The sequence below is a fragment of the Lithobates pipiens genome, unplaced genomic scaffold (assembly GCF_037356315.1).
Source record: "Lithobates pipiens isolate NorthernLeopardFrog02 unplaced genomic scaffold, aLitPip1_a1.2 Scaffold_25, whole genome shotgun sequence".
NCBI classification, from domain to species: domain Eukaryota; kingdom Metazoa; phylum Chordata; class Amphibia; order Anura; family Ranidae; genus Lithobates; species Lithobates pipiens.
In genome coordinates this window covers 107144310-107172074 of record NW_027507787.1, presented here as the reverse complement: position 1 = coordinate 107172074, position 27765 = coordinate 107144310, and the positions used below count along the sequence as shown (strand labels likewise).

Genomic DNA, 27765 nt, shown 5'->3' with positions numbered 1-27765 from the left:
ACGGTGTAAGAATCTTTAGCTGGGAAGGTGGTAATGGTAGGGAGGGCCGGAGAATTTGTCTGCCCTTTTAAGTTACATGGGGATGATCTGTGTTTGGTATAGATGATCGTATCCAGCTCGTGATGATGTGTAGTCCACGGATCTTACTCTGAGTGCAATTCTGGCTTACTAGAAACACTGTCTGAACGTATGTTATAACCCGATATGTTTATATGCTGCTTAGCCCAGATTTGACTTTTCTCTCTGAATACTCTTCTTGATTTACCGCTGTAAACTGCCATAATAATCACTGCTGAGATTGTACCACTGTTCTGACATGTACTGTAAAAATGTAATAAAATCTTATGTTAAAAAAAAAAAGCAGGGTTGGGCCTGGTTAGTACCTGGATGGGAGACCGCCTGGGAATACCAGGTGCCGTAGTCTTTCTTTTAATATGTTATTGGCTTCGACGACCTGTTTTATTTTTCTGTTTGTTTTCCGAGGTGACCATCTTGGTGTTTGTCAAGAGGGTTTAGAGTGGCCAGCAAAATTGCCTACGGCCACATCACCCTGAATGTGCCTAATCTCGTCTGATCTCGGATGACAAGCAGGGTTGGGCCTGGTTAGTACCTGGATGGGAGACCATTTTGTAATACCAGGTGCCGTAGTAATATTTTTAATATGTTGTTGGCGTCGACGACCTGTTTTTATTTTCTGCTTGTTTGCCGAGGTGAGCATCTTGGCGTTTGTCAAGAGGGTTGAGAGTGGCCAGCAAGATCGCCTACAGCCACATCACCTTGAAAGCACCCGATCTCGTCTGATCTCGTATGCTAAGTGAGGTCAGGCCTGGCAAGTACCTGGATGGGAGACCGCCTGGGAATACCAGGTGCTGTGGGCTTTTTTTTAATTTGTTGTTGGCGTCGACGACCTGTTTTATTCTTCTGCTTGTTTGCTGAGGTGACCATCTTGGCGTTTGTCAAGAGGGTTGAGAGAGGCCAGCAAGATTGCCCATGGCCACATCAACATGAATACACCCGATCTCATCTGATCTCGGATGCTAAGCAGGGACCTGGTTAGTACCTGGATGGGAGACCGCCTGGGATTTCTCAATGCCATAGGCTTTTTTTTTAAGTTCTTGGCATTGACTTATTTTTTTTTTGCTTGTTTCCTAAGGTGACCATCTTGGCGTTTGTCAAGAGGGTTGAAAGTGCCTGAAGAGATTGCCTACGGCCCCATCACCCTGAAAGCGCCCAATCTTGTCTGATCTCGGATGCTAAGCAGGGTCGGGCCTGGTGAGTAGCTGGATAGGAGATCGCCTGGGAATACCAAGTGGCGTAGGCAATTTTTTAATATGTTGTTGGCGTCGATGACCTGTTTTATTTTTCTGCTTGTTTGCTGACGTGACCATCTTGGCATTTGTCAAGAGGGTTGAAAGTGGCCAGCACAATCGCCTACAGCCCCATCACCCTGAATGCACCCTATCTCGTTTGATCTCAGATGCCAAGCAGGGTCGGGCCTGGTTAGTACCTGGATGGGAGACTGCCTGGGAAAACCAGGTGCCGTAGGGTTTATCTTAATATGTTGTTGATCTCGGATGCTAAGCAGGGTCGGGCCTGGTGAGTAGCTGGATAGGATACCGCCTGGGAATACCAAGTGCCGTAGGCAATTTTTTAATATGTTGTTGGCGTCGACGACCTGTTTTATTTTTCTGCTTGTTTGCTGACGTGACCATCTTGGCATTTGTCAAGAGGGTTGAGAGTGGCCAGCACAATCGCCTACAGCCCCATCACCCTGAATGCACCCTATCTCGTTTGATCTCAGATGCCAAGCAGGGTCGGGCCTGGTTAGTACCTGGATGGGAGACTGCCTGGGAAAACCAGGTGCCGTAGGGTTTATCTTTTTTTTTCCAAATAACATATTTATTTATATTCAAAGAGTGCATTACACGTCATGCATTACTACAACATAGTAGAACAGTTAGAACAGAGAAGAGAGGGCTGCAGGGACCACCCATCCAGTGGCCCGTTCCAGTAGGCCCCCCAGGGCCAGCAACTGCCAGCCCTGGGGGGGGGGCCCCCGCGTAGGGTTTATCTTAATATGTTGTTGGCGTCGACGACATGTTTTATTTTTCCACTTGTTTGCCAAGGTGACCATCTTGGCGTTAGTCAAGAGGGTTGAGAGTGGCCAGCCAAATCGCCTACAGCCACATCACCCTGAATGTGCCTGATCTTAGATGCTAAGCAGGGTCGGGCCTGGTTAGTACCTGGATGGGAGATCGCCTGGGAATACCAGTTGCCATAGGTTATTTTTTAATATGTTGTTGGCGTCGACAACCTTTTTTATTTTTCTGCTTGTTTGCCAAGGTGACTATCTTGGCGTTTGTCAAGAGGGTTGAGAGTGGCCCGCAAGATTGCTTATGGCCACATCTCCTTGAATGCACCCGATCTTGTCTGTTCTCGGATGCTAAGCAGGGTCGGGCCTGGTTAGTACTTGGATGGGACACCGCCTGGGAATACCAGGTGCCGTAGGCTTTTTTTTAAATGTTGTTGACGTCGACGACCTGTTTTAATTTTCTGCTTGTTTGCCAAGGTGACCATCTTGGCGTTTGTCAAGAGGGTTGAGAGAGGCCAGCAAGATTGTCTACGGCCACAACAACCTGAATGCACCCGATCTCATCTGATCTCGGATGCTATGCAGGGTCGGGCGTGGTTAGTAGCTGGATAGGAGACCGCCTGCGAATACCAGGTGCCATAGGCAATTTTTTTAATATGTTGTTGGCGTCGACGACCTGTTTTATTTTTCTGCTTGTTTGCCGAGGTGACCATCTTGGCGTTTGTCAAGAGGGCTAAGAGTGGCTAGCAAGATTGCTTACAGACACATCACCTTGAATGCACCCGATCTCATCTGTTCTCGGATGCTAAGCAGGATCGGGCCTGGTTAGTACTTGGATGGGAGACCGCCTGGGAATATCGGGTGCCGTAGGCTTTTTTTAAATGTTGTTGGCGTCGACGACCTGTTTTATTTTTCTGCTTGTTTGCCGAGGTGACCATCTTGGCGTTTGTCAAGAGGGTTGAGAGTGGCCAGCAAGAACGCATACAGCCACATCACCTTTAAAGCGCCCAATCTCAGATGCTAAGCAGGGTCAGGCCTGGTAAGTACCTGGATGGGATACCGCCTGGGAATACTAGGTGCCAAAGGCTTTTCTTTATATGTTGTTGGCGTGGACGACCTGTTTTATTTTTCTGCGTGTTTGCCGAGGTGACCATCTTGGCGTTTGTCAGGAGGGTTGAGAGTGGCCAACAAGATCGTCTACGGCCTCATCACTCTGAATGCACCCAATCTCAGATGCTAAGCAGGTTTGGGCCTGGTTAGTAGCTGTGATGGGAGACTGCCTGGGAATAAAAGGTGCCATAGGCAATTTTTTAATATGTTGTTGGTGTGGACGACCTGTTTTATTTTTCTGCTTGTTTGCTGAGGTGACCATCTTGGCATTTGTCAAGAGGGTTGAGAGTGGCCAGCATGATCGCCTATGGCCACATCACCCTGAATGCACCCGATCTTATCTGATCTTGGATGCTAAGCAGGGTCGGGCCTGATTAGTACCTGGATGGGAGACCACCTGGGAATACCAGGTGCCATAGGGTTTTTCTTAATATGTTGTTGGCGTCGACGACCTGTTTTATTTTTCTGCTTGTTTGCGAAGGTGACCATCTTGGCATTAGTCAAGAGGGTTGAGAGTGGTCAGCAAAATCACCTACAGCCACATCACCCTGAATGTGCCTGATCTCATCTGATCTTAAATGCTTAGCAGGGTCGGGCCTGGTTAGTACCTGGATGGGAGACCGCCTGGGAATACAAGGTGCCATGTGCTTTTTTTTAATCTGTTGTTGGTGTCGACGACCTGTTTTATTTTTCTGCTTGTTTGCCGAGGTGAACATCTTGGCGTTTGTCAAGAGTGGCCAGTAAGATCGCCTACGGCCACATCACCCTGAATGCACTCTATCTCGTTTGATCTCGAATGCTAAGCAAGATGCGGCCAGGTTAGTACCTGGATGGGAAACCGCCTTGGAATGCCAGATGCCGTAGGCTTTTTTTAATATGCTGTTGGCAACCGCGACCTGTTTTATTTTTCTGCTTGTTTGCTGAGGTGACATCTTGGTGTTTGTCAAGAGGGTTGAGAGTTGCCAGCAAGATCGCCTACAGCCATATCACCCTGAATGCGCCCGATCTCATCTGATCTTGGATGCTAAGATGGGTCGGGCTTGGTTAGTACCTGTATGGGACACCGCCTGGAAATACCAGGTGCCGTAAGATTTTTTTTTAATATGTTGTTGGCGTCGACAACCTGTTTTTTTTTCTGCTTGTTTGCTGAGGTGACCATCTTGGCATTTGTCAAGAGGGTTGAGAGTGGCCATCAAGATCGCCTACAGCCCCATCACCCTGAATGCACCCTATCTCGTTTGATCTCAGATGCCAAGCAGGGTCGGGCCTGGTTAGTACCTGGATGGGAGACCGCCTGGGAAAACCAGGTGCCGTAGGGTTTATCTTAACCACTTGCCGACCGCCGCACGACGATATACGTCGACAGAATGGCACGGGCAGGCATATGGGCTTACCTGTACGTCCCCGCCCTCCCACGGGTGGGGGGCCCGATCGGTCGGTCGGTATCCGTGCAGGAGCGATCCAGGATGAGGGGGCGGCCATTCATTCATGGCCACCCCCTCGCGATCGCTCCTGACGAATGGAAGTGAAGCATGACATCACTTCCTCTCCTGTAATGTAAACACAGGCAGAGGAAGTGATGTAATCTCTCCTCCGTGTCAGTATTTTTCGTTCCGGCACCGAGGAGAGAGGATCGGTGAGTTGCACCAACACGACACTACACAGTAGAACATGCCAGGCACACTCTCACCCCTTCACCCCCCGATCACCCCCCCAATCACCCCTGTCCCCCCAGTCACAGTGACACCAATTGCATTTTTTTTTTTTTTGCATAGGTGTCATTTGTGACTGTAATAACTGTTAGGGCAGTTAGGGTTAGCCCCTTTTAGTTCTAAGGTACCCCCCTAACCCCCCAATAAAGGTTTAACCCCGTGATCACCCCCCCATCGCCAGTGTCACTAAGGCTGGGTTCACATTGCAGCGGTTTATGAGAACGGATGTGATTCGCACCGCACTGCAGTGCAAATCACATCCGATCTCTGTGCGATTCGAGTTCAGCCATACAGATAGTATGGCTGAATTCACGCCGCACCCGCCGCAAATTTGCACGGGACCCTTTTTTTGGTCCGCAGCAGAATCGGATCGCATGGGTGTTCACACCATGCGATCCGAGTTTGCAGATCGCACTGCGATATGCGAACTGATCTGGGGGTGTCATTAACATTTCACTGACACTCCCAGCAGTTCGCATAGGGCAGTGTGAACTGCCGCCGGGAGGCATGCGATGCGGGAACCCGCCGCGGATTCGTGGCGTTCCTGCATCGCTCCAGTGTGAACCCAGCCTAATAAGCGATTGTTTTTCTGATCGCTGTATTCGTGTCACAGGTGACGCTAGTTAGGCAGGTAGGTATTTAGGTTCGCCGCAGCTTTTTATAGCGCCAGGGATCCCCATATACTACCGCATAAAGCCCCCTGATTGCCCCCTAGTTAACCCTTTCACCAGTGATCACCATATAACTGTTACAGGTGACGCTGGTTGGTTAGTTATTTTTTTATAGTTTCAGGGCACCCGCCATTTATTATCTAATAAAGGTTTAACCCCCTGATCACCCGGCGGGTGTCATTTGTGACTGTAATAACTGTTAGGGCAGTTAGGGTTAGCCCCCTAACCCCCCCTAATAAAGGTTTAACCCCCTGATCACCCGGCGGGTGATATAAGTTTGAGGGTCAGATAAGGTCTGCGTCGCCCCAGGCAGCGTCAGGTTAGTGCCAGTACCGCTAACACCCACGCACAAAGCATACACCTCCCTTAGTAATATAGTATCTGATCAGATCTATATTAGCGTCGCCAGCAGTTTAGGTTTCCCAAAACGCATTGTTAGCGAGATCAGCCCAGATACCTGCTAGCACCTGCGTTTAGCCCCTCCGCCAAGCCCAGACCAGCCCACCCAAGTGCAGTATCGATCGATCACTGTCACTTACAAAACACTAAACACATAACTGCAGCGTTCGCAGAGTCAGGCCTGATCCCTGCGATCACTAACAGTTTTTCTTGTAGCGTTTTGATACAGTCGCTGACAGCCTAGGTGCTTTTTTACCTGTGAGTCTCACTAGTGTACCCCTAAATTTAGGGGTGTCTACTTTCCAAAATGGGGTCATTTGGGGGGGGGGGTTTGTGCCATCTTGGCATTTTATGGCCTTCAAAACTGTAATAGGTAGTGAGGAGTGAAGTCAAAAATTTACGCCCTTAGAAAGCCTGAAGGCGGTGCTTGGTTTTAGGGGCCCTGTACGCGGCTAGGCTCCCAAAAAGTCCCACATATGTGGTATCCCCGTACTCAGGAGAAGCAGCAGAACTTATTTTGGGGTGTCATTTCACATATGCCCATAGCATGTGTGAGCAATATATCATTTAGTGACAACTTTGTGGAAAAAAAAAGTTTGTAATTTTCCCGCAACTTGTGCCAAATATAAAATATTCCATGGACTCAACATGCCTCTCAGCAAATAGCTTGGGGTGTCTACTTTCTAAAATGGGGTCATTTGTGGGGGTTTTGTGCCATCTTGGCATTTTATGGCCTTCAAAACTGTAATAGGTAGTGAGGAGTGAAGTCAAAAATTTACGCGCTTAGAAAGCCTGAAGGCGGTGCTTGGTTTTAGGGGCCCCGTACACGGCTAGGCTCCCAAAAAGTCCCACATATGTGGTATCCCCGTACTCAGGAGAAGCAGCAGAACTTATTTTGGGGTGTCATTTCACATATGCCCATAGCATGTGTGAGCAATATATCATTTAGTGACAACTTTGTGGAAAAAAAAAGTTTGTAATTTTCCCGCAACTTGTGCCAAATATAAAATATTCCATGGACTCAACATGCCTCTCAGCAAATAGCTTGGGGTGTCTACTTTCTAAAATGGGGTCATTTGTGGGGGTTTTGTGCCATCTTGGCATTTTATGGCCTTCAAAACTGTAATAGGTAGTGAGGAGTGAAGTCAAAAATTTATGCGCTTAGAAAGCCTGAAGGCGGTTCTTGGCTTTCGGGGCCCCGTACGCGGCTAGGCTCCCAAAAAATCCCACACATGTGGTATCCCCGTACTCAGGAGAAGCAGCAGAATTTATTTTGGGGTGTCATTTCACATATGCCCATGGCATGCGTGAGCAATATATCATTTAGTGACAACTTTGTGAAAAAAATAAATAAAATAAAAAAGTTTGTAATTTTCCCGCAACTTGTGGCAAAATATAAAATATTCCATGGACTCAACATGCCTCTCAGCAAATAGCTTGGGGTGTCTACTTTCTAAAATGGGGTCATTTGTGGGGGTTTTGTGCCATCTTGGCATTTTATGGCCTTCAAAACTGTAATAGGTAGTGAGGGGTGAAGTCAAAAATTTACGCCCTTAGAAAGCATGAAGGCGGTGCTTGGTTTCGGGGCCCCATACGCGGTTAGGCTCCCAAAAAGTTCCACATATGTGGTATCCCCGTACTCAGGAGAAGCAGCAGAACTTATTTTGGGGTGTCATTTCACATATGCCCATAACATGTGTGAGCAATATATCATTTAGTGACAACTTTGTGAAAAAATAAATAAAAATAAATAAAAGTTTGTAATTTTCCCGCAACTTGTGCCAAATATAAAATACTCCATGGACTCAACATGCCTCTCAGCAAATAGCTTGGGGTGTCTACTTTCTAAAATGGGGTCATTTGTGGGGGTTTTGTGCCACCTTGGCATTTTATGGCCTTCAAAACTGTGATAGGTAGTGAGGAGTGAAATTACAAATGTATGCCCTTAGAAATCCTGAAGGCGGTGCTTGGCTTTCGGGGCCCCGTACGCGGCTAGGCTTCCAAAAAGTCGACCACATGTGGTATCCCCGTACTCAGGAGAAGCAGCAGAATGTATTTTGGGGTACAATTCCACATATAACCATGGCATGTGTGGGCAATATATCATTTAGTGACAACTTTGTGTAAAAAAAAAAAAAATTTTTTTTTGTCATTATTCAATCGCTTGAGGCAAAAAAATAAAATATTCAATGGGCTCAACATGCCTCTTATCAATTTCCTTAGGGTATCTACTTTCCAAAATCGGGTCATTTGGGGGGGGGTTTTGTACTGCCCTGCCATTTTAGCACCTCGAAATGAGATAGGCAGTCATAAACTAAAAGCTGCGTAAATTCCAGAAAACGTACCTTAGTTTGTAGATGTGACAACTTTTGCGCAAACCAATGAATATACAGTTATTGACTTTTTTTTACCAAAGACATGTGGCTGAATACATTTTGGCCTAAATGTATGACTAAAATTGAGTTTATTGGATTTTTCTAATAACACAAAGTAGAAAATATCATTTTTTTTCAAAATTTGCAGTCTTTTTACGTTTATATCGCAAAAAATAAAGATCGCAGAGTCAGTAAAATACCTTTAAAAGAAAGCTCTATTTGTGGGAAAAAAAGGACGCAAATTTTGTTTGGGTACAACATTGCATGACCGCGTAATTACCAGTTAAAGCAGCGCAGTGCCAAATTGTAAAAAGACCTCTGGTCATTGACCAGCAAAATGGTCCGGTCTGAAAGTGGTTAATATGTTGTTGGCGTCGACATGTTTTATTTTTCCACTTGTTTGCCAAGGTGACCATCTTGGCGTTAGTCAAGAGGGTTGAGAGTGGCCAGCCAAATCGCCTACGGCCACATCACCCTAAATTCGCCTGATCTCATCTGATTTTAGATGCTAAGCAGGGTCGAGCCTGGTTAGTACCTGGATGGGAGACTGCCTGGGAATACCAGTTGCCATAGGTTATTTTTTAATATGTTGTTGGCGTCGACAACCTTTTTAATTTTTCTGCTTGTTTGCCAAGGTGACTATCTTGGCGTTTGTCAAGAGGGTTGAGAGTGGCCAGCTAGATCACCTACGGCCACATCACCCTGAATGCGCCTGATCTGGTATGAATTCAGATGCTAAGCCTGGTTAGTACCTGGATGGGAGACCGCCTGGAAATACCAGCTCTCATAGGCTTTTTTTAATATGTTGTTGATGTCGACGACCTGTTTTATTTTTCTGCTTGTTTGCCAAGGTGACCATCTTGGCGTTTGTCAAGAGGGTTGAGAGTGGCCAGCAAGATCTTCTATGGCCTCATCACCCTGAATGCGCCCGATCTCATCTGATCTCGGATGCTAAGCAGGCTCAGGCCTGGTTATTAGCTGGCGGGGAGACCGCCTGGGAATACCAGGTGCAGTAGGCAATTGTTTAATAGTTTGTTGGCGTCGACGACCTGTTTTATTTTTCTGCTTATCTGCTGAGGTGACCATCTTGGCATTTCATCTCATCTGATCTTAAATGCTAAGCAGGGACGTGCCTGGTTAGTACCTGGATGGGAGACCGCCTGGGAATACCAGGTGCTGCAGGCTTCTTTTTAATATGTTGTTGGCGTCGATGACCTGTTTTATTTTTCTGCTCGTTTGCCGAGGTTACCATCTTGGCGTTTGTCAAGAGGGTTGAGAGTGGCCAGGAAGATTGTCAATGGCCTCATCACCCTGAATGCGCCCGATCTCATCTGATCTTGGATGCTAAGCCGGGTCGGGCCTGGTTAGTAGCTGGATGGGAGACCGCCTGGGAATACCAGGTGCCGTAGGCAATTTTTTAATATGTTGTTGGCGTCGACGACCTGTTATATTTTTCTGCTTGTTTGCTGAGGTGACCATCTTGGCATTTGTCAAGAGGGTTGAGATTGGCCAGCAAGATTGCCTACGGCCACATCACCCTGAATGCACCCTATCTCGTTAAATCTCAGATGCTAAGCAGGGTCGGGCCTGGTTAGTACCTAGATGGGAGACCGTCTAGGAAAACCAGGTGCCGTAGGGTTTTTCTTAATATGTTGTTTGGCGTCGACGACCTGTTTTATTTTTCTGCTTGTTTGCCAAGGTGACCATCTTGGCGTTTGTCAAGAGGGTTGAGAGTGGCCAGCAAAATCGTCTACAACCACATCACCATGAATGTGCCCGATCTCATCTGATGTTGGATGCTAAGCAGGGTCGGGCCTGTTTAGTACCTGGATGGGAGACTGCCTGGGAATACCAGGTGCCACAGGCTTTTTTTAATATGTTGTTGGCGTCGACAACCTGTTTTATTTTCTGCTTGTTTGCCGAGGTGACCATCTTGGCGTTTGTCAAGAGCTATGAGAGTGGCAAGCAAGATTGCTTACGGCCACATCACCTTGAATGCGCCCAATCTCATCTAATCTCGGATGCTAAGCAGGGTAGGGCCTGGTTAGTACTTGGTTGGGAGACCGCCTCGGAATACCAGGTGCCGTAGGCATTTTTTAATATGTTGTTGGCGTCGATGACCTGTGTTTGCAGAGGTGACCATCTTGGCGTTTGTCAAGAGGGTTGAGAGTAGCCAACAAGATCGTCTACGGCCTCATCACTCTGAATGCACCCGATATCAGATGCTAAGCAGGTTTGGGCCTGGTTAGTAGCTGTGATGGGACACTGCCAGGGAATATAAGGTGCCATAGGCAATTTTTTAATATGTTGTTGGTGTCGAACGACCTGTTTTATTTTTCTGCTTGTTTGCTGAGGTGACCATCTTGGCATTTGTCAAGAGGGTTGAGAGTGGCCAGCATGATCGCCTATGGCCACATCACCCTGAATGCACCCGATCTTATCTGATCTTGGATGCTAAGCAGGGTCGGGCCTGGTTAGTACCTGGATGGGAGACCACCTGGGAATACCAGGTGCCATAGGGCTTTTCTTTTTTTTTTTTTTTAAATGGCAATTTTTATTGAAGATTATATATCAGAACAAGCAAGCAAAACAGCTTATAAACAACAGCAATTAGTCAGGTTTACATGTAACGCATGACATCTGCGGACGCAGCCGCTGCCGAACAGATGGTTATTTCAAGGTAAAGAAAAAATAAAAAGAAAAAGCAAGAAACGCAACGAAATAATAGAAAAGACAAAGGCCGAACGGCCATGTAAATTAACACGAATCATATTACATCATAGTATGACGTTACAAAATGTAACTTAAAACATCAGTGCGTGGGCTTCCTCTCCTCCCACATAATGGTTAGTAGCCCGTCTCATTTCAGTTTCGGTAGTAGCGTAGGTATAAGTGCCCGTGGGTCTCCAGAACGTGTGGGATCGCCTGTGTTGATATAAGCTGTCAGATGTGGGTAAGTCCCAATGTAAAGACGTAGCATAAGCCTATAGAGCTAGTTGAAATACTAGTAAGGTTGTCTAGTTCAGTGCTGAAAAATTGCCTAAGTGGTATAGAAGTGTGCATAAATGCACTTCTCACAGTACAGTAAAGCAATGTCATGAAAATAGTTTGCACTAGTTCTCATGGAGGGCTGTTCCGAATAATACTTTTGTAGGGGTCTGTGGTTTTGAAATGGATCCAACAAGCCCAAACGGTTGTGAATTTTGTAGGGGTGTCATGTGCTTGGTGTATAAGGTCTTCTATTGTCATGATCGCGTCAATCCGATTAAACCAGTCAATTATTGATGGAGGGTCGGGTGTAAGCCATTTGCAAGGGATGCACATTCTAGCGGCGTTTACCATGTGCATAGCTAAGGATTGAAAATAGGAGCGTGAGGATTTGTTCGAATAATGTAGTAAAAATTGAGCTGGAGATTTGTCTAATCGGTAGGTAGAGATATCAGTTATCATCCTGTGAACCTCCGTCCAGAATGGTAGAATGTTGGGACATGTCCACCAGATGTGAATAAATGTACCTACTGCCGTCTTGCATCTCCATCACATCTGTGAGTTAGCAGGGTTTATAATGTGTAGTTTATAAGGAGTGTTGTACCACCTGGAAGCTACTTTAAAAGCATTTTCCTGAGTGTGTACGTTAACTGATCCCTTATGGACACACCTAAAAATATCCTCCCAATCTGTCTCAGGAATGTGCATCTGAAGATCAGAGGCCCATTTCTGCCTTATTCGCATATCTGACTTATCACACTCTTGGAATAGGAGGGAATAAGTGAGCGCGATCAAGTGGCGACGGGGTTCTTCGACAGAGCAGAGATCTTCGAAGGGGGTCAACGCTCTGGACCATTGTGGTCTGGGATGATGACTGAGCAAAAAACTGACGGATCTGCAGGTAGGTCCAAAAGGGGAAGTTGCCGTGAGAGGTAAAGGGTGCTAAGTCACTTCTTGAGCAAATTGTGTCATTATGAATGAAGTGCATTGCTCTGACTGTGGTGTGAGGCCAACCTGGTGCTAGAAATGAAGGGCGTGACCCTGGGCTAAAATCTGGATTACCCCTGAGAGGGGTCATAGGCCCATTAGCTGAGGTGATACCATAATGAACACTAGCCCATTGGAGGGCGTTCAATGTCGGAGCTATCAGAGGGTGAGTTTTGTGCATTTTAGACTGGTGTTTGTAGTTCAGCCAGGGAAGGGAAGTCAAGGGAATGGGAGAGAATGCTTGTTCAAGACGAACCCAATCCTTAAGCGGGGCGTGGATGTGCCAATCAATCAACCTGGTGAGATGGCAAGCAACCTGGTATTTGCGGATGTTGGGGAGGCCTACTCCACCCCGAAGCTTTGGGGAAGTCAATTTCGAGAAGCTAAGATGGGGACGGCCCTTATTCCAAATAAAACGTGTGCATAATTTTCGAAACGTGGAGAAGAAGTTAGGGGGGAGTCGTATCGGAATCGTCTGGAGTAAGTAGAGGATGCGTGGGAGAGTGTTCATCTTGATTATGGCAATCCGACCGAACCATGAAAAGCGCTCTGGGGACCACGTCAGAAAGTCAGCGGATATCTTCCTCAGCAGGGGAGTGAAATTTAGAGTATAAAGATCAGCTAAGGAGGCAGGGAGTTGGATTCCTAGGTAAGTGATAGATTTAGTCCTCCATTGAAAAGGAAAGTTAGCACGACAAAGGAAACAGACAGATTCGGGTAAGGAGATATTCAGGGCACTGGATTTATTGAAGTTTATTTGCAAATTTGAGATGGTCTTGAAGTGGGCAAAGTCTTGCAATAAATTAGGAATGGTAGTAAGGGGGTGGAGAGAAAGAGGAGAATATCGTCCGCAAATGCAGCTACCTTATACGTATGGCCTTTGACGTCAATTCCTCGAATGTCAGGGTTAGCTCTAAGTCTTCTTAAGAGAGGCTCTAGGGTCAAAATAAAGATAAGCGGGGACAGAGGGCATCCCTGGCGCGTACCATTCGACACGGAGAAGGCATCCGACAGGTGGCCGTTAACCCTAACCTTTGCCGTAGGGTTTGAATATAGGGCTTGTATTAGATTCAGCATTCTTGGGGGTAGATGTATAGCCTTGAGGACTTCTGACATATAGTCCCAGGCCACCCTGTCGAATGCCTTCTCCGCGTCCAATGACAGCATAAAACCAGGCTTCTGAGAGGTTGTAATCCAATGGTTAATATTTATTGCTTTCAGGGTATTGTCCCTCGCTTCCCTACCAGGGACAAACCCCACTTGATCAAGGCCGATAAGCTGAGGGAGAAGCGGCAATATTCTATTGGCCAAAGTTTTCGCGTACCATTTTAGGTCAACATTTAATAGGGATATAGGTCTATAATTGGTCACAACAGATGGATCTTTGCCGGGTTTAGGGATTACCGTGATGTGGGCTTGCAATATGTGGGGATATGGGTTCAGAGAGGGATTGAAAGGCCGAGAGAAAGTGAGACTTAAGAATATCAGCAAAGGTCTTGTAGTATGCTACTGTGAGGCCATCGGGGCCTGGACTCTTGCCTGGTTTAAGTTGCTTTAGAGCATTAGATATTTCTTCTATCGTCAAGGGAGAGTCCAGGTCTCGAGCCGTATCATCTGAGATGGGGGTGGGGCTGTATTGGTGTAGGAAATCTTTGATGTGGTCAAGTTTCGATGGTAGGACTGATTGCGGGGCCGTTGGGGAAAGATTGTAGAGTTTAGTGTAGTATTGAACAAAATGATTGGCTATATCGGTAGATTTATGAAGCCGTCTTCCAGTAGGATCCGTTAACGAGTGAATAGTAGTGGACGCCCTTTTGGCTTGGAGTGCTTTAGCTAATATTTTACTAGTTTTGTTGCCATATTCGTAAAATGTTTTTTTGGAAAGAATGTATTTACGTTTGACTTGTTTATCTAGCATTTCCAGAAGTTGCGAGCGTGCTTTCGTGAGGTCCTGGAGCGTCGCTAAAGCTTGGGTGCGTTTGTGTACTAACTCTAGTTTCCTGATATGGGCCAGAAGATCAGTGTATAATTTCTTTTTTTCCCGTCTACGTTTGGCCGCCAAGGCTATAAGGGTTCCCCTTATCACACATTTATGAGCTGCCCAGTTATTTAGAGGAGAGGTGTCGGACTCACGATTTTCAGCGAAGAAATTTTTTAAATGGGTAGTGATTTCTGTTAATAGGGCAGGGTCTGTGAGCAGGGATGAATCAAGTCTCCATATAGGAGCTGCTGATTTGGTCTCTGGGAACTGTAGTGTCAGGGAGATCTGATGATGGTCCGAAAGTACCATTGGGTCAATAGAAGCGTTTTGTAACAGTGGGAGATCCTTCTGTGAGAGAAATAGGAAGTCAATACGGGAATATCTGTCGTGGGGGGCTGAGTAGTATGTATAGTCTTTGCAGTCAGGATGCAGTGTTCAACATGTGTCGTGTAACAAAACGGTCGTCAGCGTAGAGTTGATGGTTTTCAGGGCTCGGTATGGGATTGAAGATGTGCCTGAGGATGTGTCAAGGATGGGGTTGAGGGGAACATTGAAGTCCCCACCTAAGATCACTATCCCTTCTTGAAAAGAGATCAGAGATGACGTTATTTCTCTAAAAAAGTTAACTTGATGAGTATTTGGGGCATACAGATTGACCAGGGTGATAGTAGTGCCAGCGTATTGACCTTTAAGAAAGATGAACCTACCATTGATATCTATGAGCTGATCAGTTAGTTTAAAGGGGCAATTTTTGTGGAAGATGATAGATACTCCTTTTGATTTCGTTAGAGGGGAAGTTGCGTGAAAGGCAATGGGGTACCTATGATCACAAATTTTTGGGATTGAGTTTGTCTTAAAGTGGGTTTCCTGAAGAAAAATGATATCCGCCGAATTTCTGTGCATTGTAAGGAGAAGCTTAGAACGTTTCTCTGGAACGTTTAGGCCTTTGACATTGAGCGAAACAATTTTCGCCTTAAGAGGTGTTGAGGCGTCCGGGCGAGTAGGCATTTTCGTGTTATGAGTTTGAAAGGAGACGAGATACTGTGAGTAGCGCGTGTGTCAGAGAGGAGAGTAAGATCCAGCGACCGGGAAGTGGGTGGTCGTCATATGACAAGGCTTTCGCTAGTGTTTAAAGTCTTTAATTGCCCAGAAATCTGAGCTCGGCTAAAACTATAAGTACTGTCGACTATCTGATGTCGAGGAACTATATAGCAAGTGGCAGGGAGTTCCCTAGGACCTCTGAGGGAGCCAGGGAACTACCAATGTACAATTGCCAGGAACAGCCAGTGGCGTCAAAAAAGAGTGTGTGCAATGTGGTTTCGAGGTGCCACCGTTGTGGGGTTGGTTTAGTGTTAGACGAAGTCAGGGGTGTAGATGCGTACTATCAAATACTCTAGTTATAGATAAAGAGTAAGGTCAGTGGCCTCCACCTATTCACTATGGAGGCCTATGGACCAACTCTGAATAGGTAAGGTGTCACAGTAAGTTGCCGTCCGTCTGGCCCGTGGCCCAAACCATAATCATCGGAAGAGTAAGGATTATGGTTAGGGGAGGGCTGTATCGTGTGAACAATTATTACATTTAGAGAGTAAGGCGTCTGGCTCAAATACATCAATGTGTTAGTAATGTGCAAGACAACTTCTGTTTCACAGGGGTTACCCCTGTATGATGTTAGGACATCTGTGTTTATACAGAGAGCACGAAATGAATAAAAGGTCACTTGCTTGATCTATTTACCAGGCAGATAACCTAGCTATGTGACTGCATCTGGAACTGGAAGCAGAGGTATCGGAAATCCAAACATGTATTCAATAGCAAACATAAACAGGGTAAACTTTCTAACTCACTCCTAAGCTAACAGGAATTATTCATCTTACTTCCCACTGAAATGTGAGGCAGCCCAGTCTATAAACTTAAGCAAAGGAACAGCATGGAATCAATGCTCACCGTTATATATGAATCCACGTGAAGATAATTTACCATCCTATAAAAGTAACTGTCTTGGGGACGAGTACCAGGAGAGGCCCCGCAAGAGACGGGGTTTTTCTTAATATGTTGTTGGCGTCGACGACCTGTTTTATTTTTCTGCTTGTTTGCGAAGGTGACCATCTTGGCATTAGTCAAGAGGGTTGAGAGTGGTCAGCAAAATCACCTACAGCCACATCACCCTGAATGTGCCTGATCTCATCTGATCTTAAATGCTAAGCAGGGTCGGGCCTGGTTAGTACCTGGATGGGAGACCGCCTGGGAATACCAGGTGCCACAGGCTTCTTTTTAATATGTTGTTGGCGTCGATGACCTGTTTTATTTTTCTGCTTGTTTGCGAAGGTAACCATCTTGGCATTAGTCAAGAGGGTTGAGAGTGGTCAGCAAACTCACCTACAGCCACATCCCCCTGAATGCGCCCGAACTCATCTGATTTTGGATGCCAAGCAGGGTCGGGCCTGGTTAGTACCTGGATGGGAGACCGCCTGGGAATACCAGGTGCCATGGGCTTTTTTTAATCTGTTGTTGGCGTCCGCGACCTGTTTTATTTTTCTGCTTGTTTGCTGAGGTGACATCTTGGTGTTTGTCAAGAGGGTTGAGAGTTGCCAGCAAGATCGCCTACAGCCATATCACCCTGAATGCACCCGATCTCATCTGATCTTGGATGCTAAGATGGGTCGGGCTTGGTTAGTACCTGTATGGGACACCACCTGGAAATACCAGGTGGCGTAAAAATTTTTTTTAATATGTTGTTGGCATCGACTACCTGTTTTTTTCTGCTTGTTTGCTGAGGTGACCATCTTGGCATTTGTCAAGAGGGTTGAGAGTGGCCATCAAGATCGCCTACAGCCCCATCACCCTGAATGCACCCTATCTCGTTTGATCTCAGATGCCAAGCAGGGTCGGGCCTGGTTAGTACCTGGATGGGAGACCGCCTTGGAATGCCAGGTGCAGTAGGCTTTTTTTTAATATGCTGTTGCCGTCCGCGACATGTTTTATTTTTCTGCTTGTTTGCTGAGGTGACATCTTGGTGTTTGTCAAGAGGGTTGAGAGTTGCCAGCAAGTTCGCCTACAGCCATATCCCCCTGAATGTGCCCGATCTCATCTGATCTTGGATGCTAAGATGGGTCGGGCTTGGTTAGTACTTGTATAGGACACCGCCTGGAAATACCAGGTGCCGTAAGATTTTTTTAATATGTTGTTGGCGTCGACGACCTGTTTTTTTTTCTGCTTGTTTGCTGAGGTGACCATCTTGGCATTTGTCAAGAGGGTTGAGAGTGGCCATCAAGATCGCCTACAGCCCCATCACCCTGAATGCACCCTATCTCGTTTGATCTCAGATGCCAAGCAGGGTCGGGCCTGGTTAGTACCTGGATGGGAAACCGCCTAGGAAAACCAGGTGCCGTGGGGTTTATCTTTATATGTTGTTGGCGTCAACGACATTTTTCCACTTGTTTGTCAAGGTGACCCTCTTGGCGTTTGTCAAGAGGGTTGAGAGTGGCCAGCCAAATCGCCTACGGCCACATCACCCTGAATGCGCCTGATCACATCTGATCTTAGATGCTAAGCAGGGTCGAGCCTGGTTAGTACCTGGATGGGAGACCGCCTGGGAATACCAGTTGCCATAGGTTATTTTTTAATATGTTGTTGGCGTCGACAACCTTTTTTATTTTTCTGCTTGTTTGCTAAAGTGACTATCTTGGCGTTTGTCAAGAGGGTTGAGAGTGGCCAGCTAGATCACCTACGGCCACATCACCCTGAATGCGCCTGATCTGGTATGAATTCAGATGCTAAGCCTGGTTAGTACATGGATGGGAGACCGCCTGGAAATACCAGCTCTCATAGGCTTTTTTAATATGTTGTTGACGTCGACGACCTGTTTTATTTTTCTGCTTGTTTGCCAAGGTGACCATCTTGGCGTTTGTCAAGAGGGTTGAGAGTGGCCAGCAAGATCTTCTATGGCCTCATCACCCTGAATGCGCCCGATCTCATCTGATCTCGGATGCTAAGCAGGCTCGGGCCTGGTTAGTAGCTGGAGGGGAGACCGCCTGGGAATACCAGGTGCAGTAGGCAATTGTTTAATAGTTTGTTGGCGTCGACGACCTGTTTTATTTTTCTGCTTGTCTGCTGAGGTGACCATCTTGGCATTTGTCAAGAGGGTTGAGAGTGGCCTTTAAGATCGCCTACAGCCATATCACCCTGAATGCACCCTATCTCGTTTGATCTCGAATGCTAAGCAGGGTCGGGCCAGGTTAGTACCTGGATGGGAGACCACCTTGGAATGGCAGGTGCCGTAAGCTTTTTTTTAATATGCTGTTGGTGTCGGCGACCTGTTTTATTTTTCTGCTTGTTTGCTGAGGTGACCATCTTGGTGTTGTCAAGAGGGTTGAGAGTTGCCAGCAAGATCGCCTACAGCCATATCATCCTGAATGCGCCCGATCTCATCTGATCTTGGATGCTAAGCAGGGTCAGGCCTGGTTAGTACCTGTATGGGATACCGCCTGGAAATACCAGGTGCCGTAAGTTTTTTTTTAATATGTTGGTGACGTCGACGACCTGTTTTTTTTTGTTTCTGCTTGCTTGCTGAGGTGACCATCTTGGCATTTGTCAAGAGGGTTGAGAGTGGCCATCAAGATCGCCTACCGCCCCATCACCCTAAAAGCACACTATCTCGTTAAATCTCGGATGCTAAGCAGGGTCGGGCCTGGTTAGTACCTGGATGGGAGACCATCTGGGAAAACCAGGTGCCGTAGGGTTTTTCTTAATATGTTGTTTGGCGTCGACGACCTGTTTTATTTTTCTGCTTGTTTGCTGAGGTGACCATCTTGGTGTTGTCAAGAGGGTTGAGAGTTGCCAGCAAGATCGCCTACAGCCATATCATCCTGAATGCGCCCGATCTCATCTGATCTTGGATGCTAAGCAGGGTCGGGCCTGGTTAGTACCTGTATGGGACACCGCCTGGAAATACCAGGTGCTGTAAGTTTTTTTTAATATGTTGTTGGCGTCGACGACCTGTTTTTTTGTGTTTATGCTTGCTTGCTGAAGTGACCATCTTGGCATTTGTCAAGAGGGTTGAGAGTGGCCATCAAGATCGCCTACCGCCCCATCACCCTAAAAGCACACTATCTCGTTAAATCTCGGATGCTAAGCAGGGCCGGGCCTGGTTAGTACCTGGATGGGCGACCGTGTGGGAAAACCAGGTGCCGTAGGGTTTTTCTTAATATGTTGTTTGGCGTCGACGACCTGTTTTATTTTTCTGCTTGTTTGCTGAGGTGACCATCTTGGTGTTTGTCAAGAGGGTTGAGAGTGGCCAACAAAATCGCCTACGGCCACATCACCCTGAATGTGCCCGATCTCATCTGATGTTGGATGCTAAGCAGGGTCGGGCCAGATTAGTACCTGGTTGGGAGACTGCCTGGGAATACCAGGTGCCACAGGCTTTTTTTTAATATGTTGTTGGCGTCGACAACCTGTTTTATTTTTCTGCTTGTTTGCCGAGGTTACCATCTTGGCGTTTGTCAAGAGGGTTGAGAGTGGCCAGAAAGATTGTCTATGGCCTCATCACCCTGAATGCGCCCGATCTCATCTGATCTCGGATGCTAAGCCAGGTTGGGCCTGGTTAGTAGCTGGATGGGAGACCGCCTGGGAATACCAGGTGCCGTAGGCAATTTTTTATTATGTTGTTGGCGTCGACGACCTGTTTTATTTTTCTGCTTGTTTGCTGAGGTGACCATCTTGGCATTTGTCAAGAGGGTTGAGATTGGTCAGCAAGATTGCCTACGGCCACATCACCCTGAATGCACCCTATTTCGTTAAATCTCGGAAGCTAAGCAGGGTCGGGCCTGGTTAGTACCTGGATGCGAGACCGTCAGGGAAAACCAGGTGCCGTAGGGTTTTTCTTAATATGTTGTTTGGCGTCGACGACCTGTTTTATTTTTCTGCTTGTTTGCCAAGGTGACCATCTTATCATTTGTCAAGAGGGTTGAGATTGGCCAGCAAGATTGCCTACGGCCACATCACCCTGAATGTGCCCGATCTCATCTGATGTTGGATGCTAAGCAGGGTCGGGCCTGGTTAGTACCTGGTTGGGAGACTGCCTGGGAATACCAGGTGCCACAGGCTTTTTTTTAATATGTTGTTGGCGTCAACGACCTGTTTTATTTTTCTGCTTGTTTGCCGAGGTTACCATCTTGGCGTTTGTCAAGAGGGATGAGAGTGGCAAGCAAGATTGCTTACAGCCACATCACCTTGAATGCGCCCAATCACGTCTGATCTCAGATGCTAAGCAGGGTCGGGCCTGGTTAGTACCTGTATGGGACACCGCCTGGAAATACCAGGTGCTGTAAGTTTTTTTTAATATGTTGTTGGCGTCGACGACCTGTTTTTTTGTGTTTATGCTTGCTTGCTGAAGTGACAATCTTGGCATTTGTCAAGAGGGTTGAGAGTGGCCATCAAGATCGCCTACCGCCCCATCACCCTAAAAGCACACTATCTCGTTAAATCTCAGATGCTAAGCAGGGTCGGGCCTGGTTAGTACCTGGATGGGCGACCGTCTGGGAAAACCAGGTGCCGTAGGGTTTTTCTTAATATGTTGTTTGGCGTCGACGACCTGTTTTATTTTTCTGCTTGTTTGCTGAGGTGACCATCTTGGTGTTTGTCAAGAGGGTTGAGAGTGGCCAGCAAAATCGCCTACGGCCACATCACCCTGAATGTGCCCGATCTCATCTGATGTTGGATGCTAAGCAGGGTCGGGCCAGATTAGTACCTGGTTGGGAGACTGCCTGGGAATACCAGGTGCCACGGGCTTTTTTTTAATATGTTGTTGGCGTCGACGACCTGTTTTATTTTTCTGCTTGTTTGCCGAGGTTACCATCTTGGCGTTTGTCAAGAGGATTGAGAGTGGCCAGAAAGATTGTCTATGGCCTCATCACCCTGAATGCGCCCGATCTCATCTGATCTCGGATGCTAAGCCAGGTTGGGCCTGGTTAGTAGCTGGATGGGAGACCGCCTGGGAATACCAGGTGCCGTAGGCAATTTTTTATTATGTTGTTGGCGTCGACGACCTGTTTTATTTTTCTGCTTGTTTGCTGAGGTGACCATCTTGGCATTTGTCAAGAGGGTTGAGATTGGCCAGCAACATTGCCTACGGCCACATCACCCTGAATGCACCCTATCTCGTTAAATCTCGGATGCTAAGCAGGGTCGGGCCTGATTAGTACCTGGATGCGAGACCGTCTGGGAAAACCAGGTGCCGTAGGGTTTTTCTTAATATGTTGTTTGGCGTCGACGACCTGTTTTATTTTTCTGCTTGTTTGCAACGGCGACCATCTTAGCCTTTGTCAAGAGGGTTAAGAGTGGCAAACAAAATCGCCTACGGCCACATCACCCTGAATGTGCCCGATCTCATCTGATGTTGGATGCTAAGCAGGGTCGGGCCTGGTTAGTACCTGGATGGGAGACTGCCTGGGAATACCAGGTGCCATAGACCTTTTTTTAATATGTTGTTGGCGTCGACGACCTGTCTTATCTCAGGTGCTAAGCAGGGTCGGGCCTGGTTAGTACCTGGATGGGGGACCGCCTGGGAATACCAGGTGCCGTAGGCAATTTTTTAATATGTTGTTGGCGTCGACGACCTGTTTTATTTTTCTGCTTGTTTGCTGAGGTGACCATCTTGGCATTTGTCAAGAGGGTTAAGAGTGGCCAACACAATCATCTATGGCCACATCACCCTGAATGCGCCCAATCTTGTCTGATCTTGGATGCTAAGCAGGGTCGGGCCTGGTTAGTACCTGGATGGGAGACTGCCTGGGAATACCAGGTGCCACAGGCTTTTTTTTAATATGTTGTTGGCGTCAACGACCTGTTTTATTTTTCTGCTTGTTTGCCGAGGTGACCATCTTGGCGTTTGTCAAGAGGGATGAGAGTGGCAAGCAAGATTCCTTATGGCCACATCACCTTGAATGCGACCAATCTCGTCTGATATTGGACGCTAAGCAGGGTCGGGCCGGGTTAGTACCTGGATGGGAGAACACCTGGGAATACCAAGTGCCGTAGGCTTTTTTGTAATATGTTGTTGGCGTTGACGACCTGTTTTATTTTTCTGCTTGTTTGCCGAGGTGACCATCTTGGTGTTTGTCAAGAGGGTTAAGAGTGGCTAACAAAATCGTCTATGGCCTCATCACCCTGAATGCGCCCGATCTCATCTGATCTCGGATGCGAAGCCGGGTTGGGCCTGGTTAGTAGCTGGATGGGAGAATGCCTGGGAATACCAGGTGCCGTAGGCAATTTGTTAATATGTTGTTGGCGTCGACGACCTGTTTTATTTTTCTGCTTGTTTGCTGAGGTGACCATCTTGGCATTTGTCAAGAGGGTTGAGATTGGCAAGCAAGATTGCCTACAGCCACATCACCCTGAATGCACCCTATCTTGTTAAATTTCGGATGCTAAGCAGGGTCGGGCCTGGTTAGTACCTGGATGGGAGACCGTGTGGGAAAACCAGGTGCCGTAAGGTTTTTCTTAATATGTTGTTTGGAGTCGACGACCTGTTTTATTTTTCTGCTTGTTTGCAAAGGTGACCATCTTGGCATTTGTCAAGAGGGTTAAGAGTGGCAAACAAAATCGCCTATGGCCACATCACCCTGAATGTGCCCAATCTCATCTGATGTTGGATGCTAAGCAGGGTCGGGCCTGGTTAGTACTTGGATGGGAGACTGCCTGGGAATACCAGGTGCCATAGACCTTTTTTTAATATGTTGTTGGCGTCGACGACCTGTCTTATCTCAGATGCTAAGCAGGGTCGGGCCTGGTTAGTACCTGGATGTGGGACCGCCTGGGAATACCAGGTGCTGCACGCTTCTTTTAAAATATGTCACTGGCGTCGACGACCTGTTTTATTTTTCTGCTCGTTTGCCGAGGTTACCATCTTGGCATTTGTCAATAGGGTTGAGAGTGGCCAGCAAGATTGTCTATGGCCTCATCACCCTGACCGTCTGGGAAAACCAGGTGCCGTAGGGTATTTCTTAATATGTTGTTTGGCGTCGACGACCTGTTTTATTTTTCTGCTTGTTTGCTGAGGTGACCATCTTGGCGTTTGTCAAGAGGGTTGAGATTATCCAGCAAGATTGCCTATGGCCACATCACCCTGAATGCACCCTATCTCGTTAAATCTCGGATGCTAAGCAGGGTCGGGCCTGGCTAGTACCTGGATGCAAGACCGTCTGGGAAAACCAGGTGCCGTAGGGTTTTTCTTAATATGTTGTTTGGCGTCGACGACCTGTTTTATTTTTCTGCTTGTTTGCCGAGGTGACCATCTTGGCGTTTGTCAAGAGGGATGAGAGTGGCAAACAAGATTGCTTATGGCCACATCACCTTGAATGCACCCAATCTCATCTGATCTCAGATGCTAAGCAGGGTAGGGCCTGGTTAGTACTTAGTTGGGAGACCGCCTGGGAATACCAGGTGCCGTAGGCTTTTTTGTAATATGTTGTTGGCATTGACGACCTGTTTTATTTTTCTGCTTGTTTGCCGAGGTGACCATCTTGGCGTTTGTCAAGAGGGTTGAGAGTGGCAATCAAGATCGCCTACGGCTGCATCACCCTGAATGCGCCCGATTTTGTTTTATCTCAGATGCTAAGCAGGGTCGGGCCTGGTTATTACCTGGATGGGAGACCGCCTGGGCATACCAGGTGCTGTAGGCTTTTTTTTAATATGTTGTTGGAGTCGACGACCTGTTTTATTTTTCTGCTTGTTTGGCACGGTGACCATCTTGGCGTTTGTCAAGAGGGTTGAAAGTGGCTAGCAAGATCACTTATGGTCAAATCACCCTGAATGCGCCCAAGCTCATCTGATTTCGGATGCTAAGCAGGGTCGGGCCTGGTTAGTACCTGGATGGGAGACCGCCGGGAAAATCCAGGTGCCGTTGGCTTTTATTTAACATGTTGTTGGCGTCGACGACCTGTTTTATTTTTCTGCTTGTTTGCCGAAGTGACCATCTTGGAATTTGTCAAGAGGGTTGAGAGTGGCCAGCAAGATTGCTTACGGCCACATCACCCTGAATTCACCTGATCTCATCTGATATTGGACGCTAAGACGGGTCGGGCCTGGATAGTACCCGGATTGGAGAACACCTGGGAATACCAAGTGCCGTAAAAATTTTTTAATATGTTGTTGGCGTCGACGACCTGTTTTATTTTTCTGCTTGTTTGCTGAGGTGACCATCTTGGCATTTGTCAAGAGGGTTGAGATTGGCCAGCAAGATTGCCTACAGCCACATCACCCTGAATGCACCCTATCTTGTTAAATTTCGGATGCTAAGCAGGGTCGGGCCTGGTAAGTACCTGGATGGGAGACCGTGTGGGAAAACCAGGTGCCGTAAGGTTTTTCTTAATATGTTGTTTGGCGTCGAAGACCTGTTTTATTTTTCTGCTTGTTTGCAAAGGTGACCATCTTGGCGTTTGTCAAGAGGGTTAAGAGTGGCAAACAAAATTGCCTATGGCCACATCACCCTGAATGTGCCCAATCTCATCTGATGTTGGATGCTAAGCAGGGTCGGGCCTGGTTAGTACTTGGATGGGAGACTGCCTGGGAATACCAGGTGCCATAGACCTTTTTTTAATATGTTGTTGGCGTCGACGACCTGTCTTATCTCAGATGCTAAGCAGGGTCGGGCCTGGTTAGTACCTGGATGTGGGACCGCCTGGGAATACCAGGTGCTGCACGCTTCTTTTAAAATATGTCGCTGGCGTCGACGACCTGTTTTATTTTTCTGCTCGTTTGCCGAGGTTACCATCTTGGCATTTGTCAATAGGGTTGAGAGTGGCCAGCAAGATTGTCTATGGCCTCATCACCCTGACCATCTGGGAAAACCAGGTGCCGTAGGGTATTTCTTAATATGTTGTTTGGCGTCGACGACCTGTTTTATTTTTCTGCTTGTTTGCTGAGGTGACCATCTTGGCGTTTGTCAAGAGGGTTGAGATTATCCAGCAAGATTGCCTAAGGCCACATCACCCTGAATGCACCCTATCTCGTTAAATCTCGGATGCTAAGCAGGGTCGGGCCTGGCTAGTACCTGGATGCAAGACCGTCTGGGAAAACCAGGTGCCGTAGGGTTTTTCTTAATATGTTGTTTGGCGTCGACGACCTGTTTTATTTTTCTGCTTGTTTGCCGAGGTGACCATCTTGGCGTTTGTCAAGAGGGATGAGAGTGGCAAACAAGATTGCTTATGGCCACATCACCTTGAATGCACCCAATCTCGCCTGATCTCAGATGCTAAGCAGGGTAGGGCCTGGTTAGTACTTAGTTGGGAGACCGCCTGGGAATACCAGGTGCCGTAGGCTTTTTTGTAATATGTTGTTGGCATTGACGACCTGTTTTATTTTTCTGCTTGTTTGCCGAGGTGACCATCTTGGCGTTTGTCAAGAGGGTTGAGAGTGGCAATCAAGATCGCCTACGGCTGCATCACCCTGAATGCGCCCGATTTTGTTTTATCTCAGATGCTAAGCAGGGTCGGGCCTGGTTAGTACCTGGATGGGAGACCGCCTGGGCATACCAGGTGCTGTAGGCTTTTTTTTAATATGTTGTTGGAGTCGACGACCTGTTTTATTTTTCTGCTTGTTTGGCACGGTGACCATCTTGGCGTTTGTCAAGAGGGTTGAAAGTGGCTAGCAAGATCACTTATGAGCAAATCACCCTGAATGCGCCCAATCTCATCTGATTTCGGATGCTAAGCAGGGTCGGGCCTGGTTAGTACCTGGATGGGAGACCGCCGGGAAAATCCAGGTGCCGTTGGCTTTTATTTAACATGTTGTTGGCGTCGACGACCTGTTTTATTTTTCTGCTTGTTTGCCGAAGTGACCATCTTGGAATTTGTCAAGAGGGTTGAGAGTGGCCAGCAAGATTGCTTACGGCCACATCACCCTGAATTCACCTGATCTCATCTGATATTGGACGCTAAGACGGGTCGGGCCTGGATAGTACCTGGATTGGAGAACACCTGGGAATACCAAGTGCCGTAAAAAAATTTTAATATGTTGTTGGCGTCGACGACCTGTTTTATTTTTCTGCTTGTTTGCTGAGGTGACCATCTTGGCATTTGTCAAGAGGGTTGAGAATGGCCAGCAAGATTGCCTACGGCCACATCACCCTGAATGCACCCTATCTTGTTAAATCTCGGATTCTAAGCAGGGTCGGGCCTGGTTAGTACCTGGATGCGAGACCGTCTGGGAAAACCAGGTGCCGTAGGGTTTTTCTTAATATGTTGTTTGGCGTCGACGACCTGTTTTATTTTTCTGCTTGTTTGCCAAGGTGACCATCTTGGCGTTTGTCAAGAGGGTTGAGAGTGGCCAGCAAAATTGCCTACGGCCACATCACCCTGAATGTGCCCGATCTTATCTGATGTTGGATGCTAAGCAGGGTCGGGCCTTGTTAGTACCTGGATGGGAGACCGTCTGGGAAAACCAGTTGCCATAGGGTTTTTCTTAATATGTTGTTTGGCGTCGACGACCTGTTTTATTTTTCTGCTTGTTTGCTGAGGTGACCATCTTGGTGTTTGTCAAGAGGGTTGAGAGTGGCCAACAAAATCGCCTACGGCCACATCACCCTGAATGTGCCCGATCTCATCTGATGTTGGATGCTAAGCAGGGTCGGGCCAGATTAGTACCTGGTTGGGAGACTGCCTGGGAATACCAGGTGCCACAGGCTTTTTTTTAATATGTTGTTGGCGTCGACAACCTGTTTTATTTTTCTGCTTGTTTGCCGAGGTTACCATCTTGGCGTTTGTCAAGAGGGTTGAGAGTGGCCAGAAAGATTGTCTATGGCCTCATCACCCTGAATGCGCCCGATCTCATCTGATCTCGGATGCTAAGCCAGGTTGGGCCTGGTTAGTAGCTGGATGGGAGACCGCCTGGGAATACCAGGTGCCGTAGGCAATTTTTTATTATGTTGTTGGCGTCGACGACCTGTTTTATTTTTCTGCTTGTTTGCTGAGGTGACCATCTTGGCATTTGTCAAGAGGGTTGAGATTGGTCAGCAAGATTGCCTACGGCCACATCACCCTGAATGCACCCTATTTCGTTAAATCTCGGAAGCTAAGCAGGGTCGGGCCTGGTTAGTACCTGGATGCGAGACCGTCAGGGAAAACCAGGTGCCGTAGGGTTTTTCTTAATATGTTGTTTGGCGTCGACGACCTGTTTTATTTTTCTGCTTGTTTGCCAAGGTGACCATCTTATCATTTGTCAAGAGGGTTGAGATTGGCCAGCAAGATTGCCTACGGCCACATCACCCTGAATGTGCCCGATCTCATCTGATGTTGGATGCTAAGCAGGGTCGGGCCTGGTTAGTACCTGGTTGGGAGACTGCCTGGGAATACCAGGTGCCACAGGCTTTTTTTTAATATGTTGTTGGCGTCAACGACCTGTTTTATTTTTCTGCTTGTTTGCCGAGGTTACCATCTTGGCGTTTGTCAAG

The 27765-nt window shown here is 47.3% G+C and overlaps 2 non-coding genes and 57 pseudogenes across 2 annotated transcripts; all 59 read left to right on the top strand.

The window, feature by feature from the left end:
• Positions 1–532: 532 nt before the first annotated feature.
• LOC143931712 (5S ribosomal RNA) lies at positions 533–651 on the top strand (annotated as a pseudogene).
• A 108-nt stretch (positions 652–759) lies between these two features.
• Positions 760–878, top strand: LOC143931309 (5S ribosomal RNA; annotated as a pseudogene).
• Positions 879–1202: 324 nt separating this feature from the next.
• On the top strand, positions 1203–1321 carry LOC143932176 (5S ribosomal RNA; annotated as a pseudogene).
• A 108-nt stretch (positions 1322–1429) lies between these two features.
• On the top strand, positions 1430–1548 carry LOC143931381 (5S ribosomal RNA; annotated as a pseudogene).
• Positions 1549–1753: 205 nt separating this feature from the next.
• Positions 1754–1872, top strand: LOC143931380 (5S ribosomal RNA; annotated as a pseudogene).
• A 520-nt stretch (positions 1873–2392) lies between these two features.
• On the top strand, positions 2393–2511 carry LOC143932402 (5S ribosomal RNA; annotated as a pseudogene).
• Positions 2512–2618: 107 nt separating this feature from the next.
• Positions 2619–2737, top strand: LOC143931873 (5S ribosomal RNA; annotated as a pseudogene).
• Positions 2738–2846: 109 nt separating this feature from the next.
• On the top strand, positions 2847–2965 carry LOC143932233 (5S ribosomal RNA; annotated as a pseudogene).
• A 540-nt stretch (positions 2966–3505) lies between these two features.
• On the top strand, positions 3506–3624 carry LOC143931302 (5S ribosomal RNA). Its single transcript, XR_013262873.1, has one exon. It is a non-coding gene; the product is annotated as a 5S ribosomal RNA (ribosomal RNA).
• Positions 3625–3732: 108 nt separating this feature from the next.
• LOC143932184 (5S ribosomal RNA) lies at positions 3733–3851 on the top strand (annotated as a pseudogene).
• A 99-nt stretch (positions 3852–3950) lies between these two features.
• Positions 3951–4069, top strand: LOC143932033 (5S ribosomal RNA; annotated as a pseudogene).
• Positions 4070–4175: 106 nt separating this feature from the next.
• LOC143931694 (5S ribosomal RNA) lies at positions 4176–4294 on the top strand (annotated as a pseudogene).
• A 108-nt stretch (positions 4295–4402) lies between these two features.
• Positions 4403–4521, top strand: LOC143931040 (5S ribosomal RNA; annotated as a pseudogene).
• A 4295-nt stretch (positions 4522–8816) lies between these two features.
• Positions 8817–8935, top strand: LOC143931154 (5S ribosomal RNA; annotated as a pseudogene).
• A 717-nt stretch (positions 8936–9652) lies between these two features.
• Positions 9653–9771, top strand: LOC143932217 (5S ribosomal RNA; annotated as a pseudogene).
• A 108-nt stretch (positions 9772–9879) lies between these two features.
• Positions 9880–9998, top strand: LOC143932641 (5S ribosomal RNA; annotated as a pseudogene).
• Positions 9999–10332: 334 nt separating this feature from the next.
• LOC143931475 (5S ribosomal RNA) lies at positions 10333–10451 on the top strand (annotated as a pseudogene).
• A 311-nt stretch (positions 10452–10762) lies between these two features.
• On the top strand, positions 10763–10881 carry LOC143931184 (5S ribosomal RNA). Its single transcript, XR_013262871.1, has one exon. It is a non-coding gene; the product is annotated as a 5S ribosomal RNA (ribosomal RNA).
• A 5584-nt stretch (positions 10882–16465) lies between these two features.
• Positions 16466–16584, top strand: LOC143932563 (5S ribosomal RNA; annotated as a pseudogene).
• Positions 16585–16692: 108 nt separating this feature from the next.
• On the top strand, positions 16693–16811 carry LOC143931162 (5S ribosomal RNA; annotated as a pseudogene).
• A 331-nt stretch (positions 16812–17142) lies between these two features.
• Positions 17143–17261, top strand: LOC143931149 (5S ribosomal RNA; annotated as a pseudogene).
• Positions 17262–17593: 332 nt separating this feature from the next.
• On the top strand, positions 17594–17712 carry LOC143931805 (5S ribosomal RNA; annotated as a pseudogene).
• A 101-nt stretch (positions 17713–17813) lies between these two features.
• Positions 17814–17932, top strand: LOC143932559 (5S ribosomal RNA; annotated as a pseudogene).
• Positions 17933–18255: 323 nt separating this feature from the next.
• Positions 18256–18374, top strand: LOC143931026 (5S ribosomal RNA; annotated as a pseudogene).
• A 108-nt stretch (positions 18375–18482) lies between these two features.
• LOC143932380 (5S ribosomal RNA) lies at positions 18483–18601 on the top strand (annotated as a pseudogene).
• A 107-nt stretch (positions 18602–18708) lies between these two features.
• LOC143931083 (5S ribosomal RNA) lies at positions 18709–18827 on the top strand (annotated as a pseudogene).
• Positions 18828–18938: 111 nt separating this feature from the next.
• On the top strand, positions 18939–19057 carry LOC143931835 (5S ribosomal RNA; annotated as a pseudogene).
• A 108-nt stretch (positions 19058–19165) lies between these two features.
• On the top strand, positions 19166–19284 carry LOC143932151 (5S ribosomal RNA; annotated as a pseudogene).
• Positions 19285–19394: 110 nt separating this feature from the next.
• LOC143932126 (5S ribosomal RNA) lies at positions 19395–19513 on the top strand (annotated as a pseudogene).
• Positions 19514–19622: 109 nt separating this feature from the next.
• Positions 19623–19741, top strand: LOC143932435 (5S ribosomal RNA; annotated as a pseudogene).
• Positions 19742–19849: 108 nt separating this feature from the next.
• On the top strand, positions 19850–19968 carry LOC143931274 (5S ribosomal RNA; annotated as a pseudogene).
• Positions 19969–20076: 108 nt separating this feature from the next.
• Positions 20077–20195, top strand: LOC143932247 (5S ribosomal RNA; annotated as a pseudogene).
• Positions 20196–20304: 109 nt separating this feature from the next.
• LOC143932424 (5S ribosomal RNA) lies at positions 20305–20423 on the top strand (annotated as a pseudogene).
• A 108-nt stretch (positions 20424–20531) lies between these two features.
• On the top strand, positions 20532–20650 carry LOC143931079 (5S ribosomal RNA; annotated as a pseudogene).
• A 338-nt stretch (positions 20651–20988) lies between these two features.
• On the top strand, positions 20989–21107 carry LOC143932655 (5S ribosomal RNA; annotated as a pseudogene).
• A 108-nt stretch (positions 21108–21215) lies between these two features.
• On the top strand, positions 21216–21334 carry LOC143931262 (5S ribosomal RNA; annotated as a pseudogene).
• A 108-nt stretch (positions 21335–21442) lies between these two features.
• On the top strand, positions 21443–21561 carry LOC143932586 (5S ribosomal RNA; annotated as a pseudogene).
• Positions 21562–21670: 109 nt separating this feature from the next.
• Positions 21671–21789, top strand: LOC143932240 (5S ribosomal RNA; annotated as a pseudogene).
• A 223-nt stretch (positions 21790–22012) lies between these two features.
• On the top strand, positions 22013–22131 carry LOC143932241 (5S ribosomal RNA; annotated as a pseudogene).
• A 108-nt stretch (positions 22132–22239) lies between these two features.
• Positions 22240–22358, top strand: LOC143931568 (5S ribosomal RNA; annotated as a pseudogene).
• A 108-nt stretch (positions 22359–22466) lies between these two features.
• On the top strand, positions 22467–22585 carry LOC143932554 (5S ribosomal RNA; annotated as a pseudogene).
• Positions 22586–22693: 108 nt separating this feature from the next.
• Positions 22694–22812, top strand: LOC143931977 (5S ribosomal RNA; annotated as a pseudogene).
• A 109-nt stretch (positions 22813–22921) lies between these two features.
• LOC143931227 (5S ribosomal RNA) lies at positions 22922–23040 on the top strand (annotated as a pseudogene).
• A 384-nt stretch (positions 23041–23424) lies between these two features.
• LOC143931436 (5S ribosomal RNA) lies at positions 23425–23543 on the top strand (annotated as a pseudogene).
• Positions 23544–23652: 109 nt separating this feature from the next.
• Positions 23653–23771, top strand: LOC143932215 (5S ribosomal RNA; annotated as a pseudogene).
• A 108-nt stretch (positions 23772–23879) lies between these two features.
• LOC143931746 (5S ribosomal RNA) lies at positions 23880–23998 on the top strand (annotated as a pseudogene).
• Positions 23999–24106: 108 nt separating this feature from the next.
• On the top strand, positions 24107–24225 carry LOC143931673 (5S ribosomal RNA; annotated as a pseudogene).
• A 334-nt stretch (positions 24226–24559) lies between these two features.
• On the top strand, positions 24560–24678 carry LOC143932108 (5S ribosomal RNA; annotated as a pseudogene).
• A 109-nt stretch (positions 24679–24787) lies between these two features.
• On the top strand, positions 24788–24906 carry LOC143931216 (5S ribosomal RNA; annotated as a pseudogene).
• Positions 24907–25290: 384 nt separating this feature from the next.
• Positions 25291–25409, top strand: LOC143931922 (5S ribosomal RNA; annotated as a pseudogene).
• A 109-nt stretch (positions 25410–25518) lies between these two features.
• Positions 25519–25637, top strand: LOC143932195 (5S ribosomal RNA; annotated as a pseudogene).
• Positions 25638–25745: 108 nt separating this feature from the next.
• Positions 25746–25864, top strand: LOC143931173 (5S ribosomal RNA; annotated as a pseudogene).
• Positions 25865–25972: 108 nt separating this feature from the next.
• Positions 25973–26091, top strand: LOC143931918 (5S ribosomal RNA; annotated as a pseudogene).
• Positions 26092–26425: 334 nt separating this feature from the next.
• On the top strand, positions 26426–26544 carry LOC143931900 (5S ribosomal RNA; annotated as a pseudogene).
• A 109-nt stretch (positions 26545–26653) lies between these two features.
• LOC143932145 (5S ribosomal RNA) lies at positions 26654–26772 on the top strand (annotated as a pseudogene).
• A 109-nt stretch (positions 26773–26881) lies between these two features.
• LOC143932434 (5S ribosomal RNA) lies at positions 26882–27000 on the top strand (annotated as a pseudogene).
• A 108-nt stretch (positions 27001–27108) lies between these two features.
• Positions 27109–27227, top strand: LOC143931250 (5S ribosomal RNA; annotated as a pseudogene).
• A 108-nt stretch (positions 27228–27335) lies between these two features.
• LOC143932246 (5S ribosomal RNA) lies at positions 27336–27454 on the top strand (annotated as a pseudogene).
• Positions 27455–27563: 109 nt separating this feature from the next.
• LOC143932423 (5S ribosomal RNA) lies at positions 27564–27682 on the top strand (annotated as a pseudogene).
• The last annotated feature ends 83 nt before the right edge of the window (positions 27683–27765 follow it).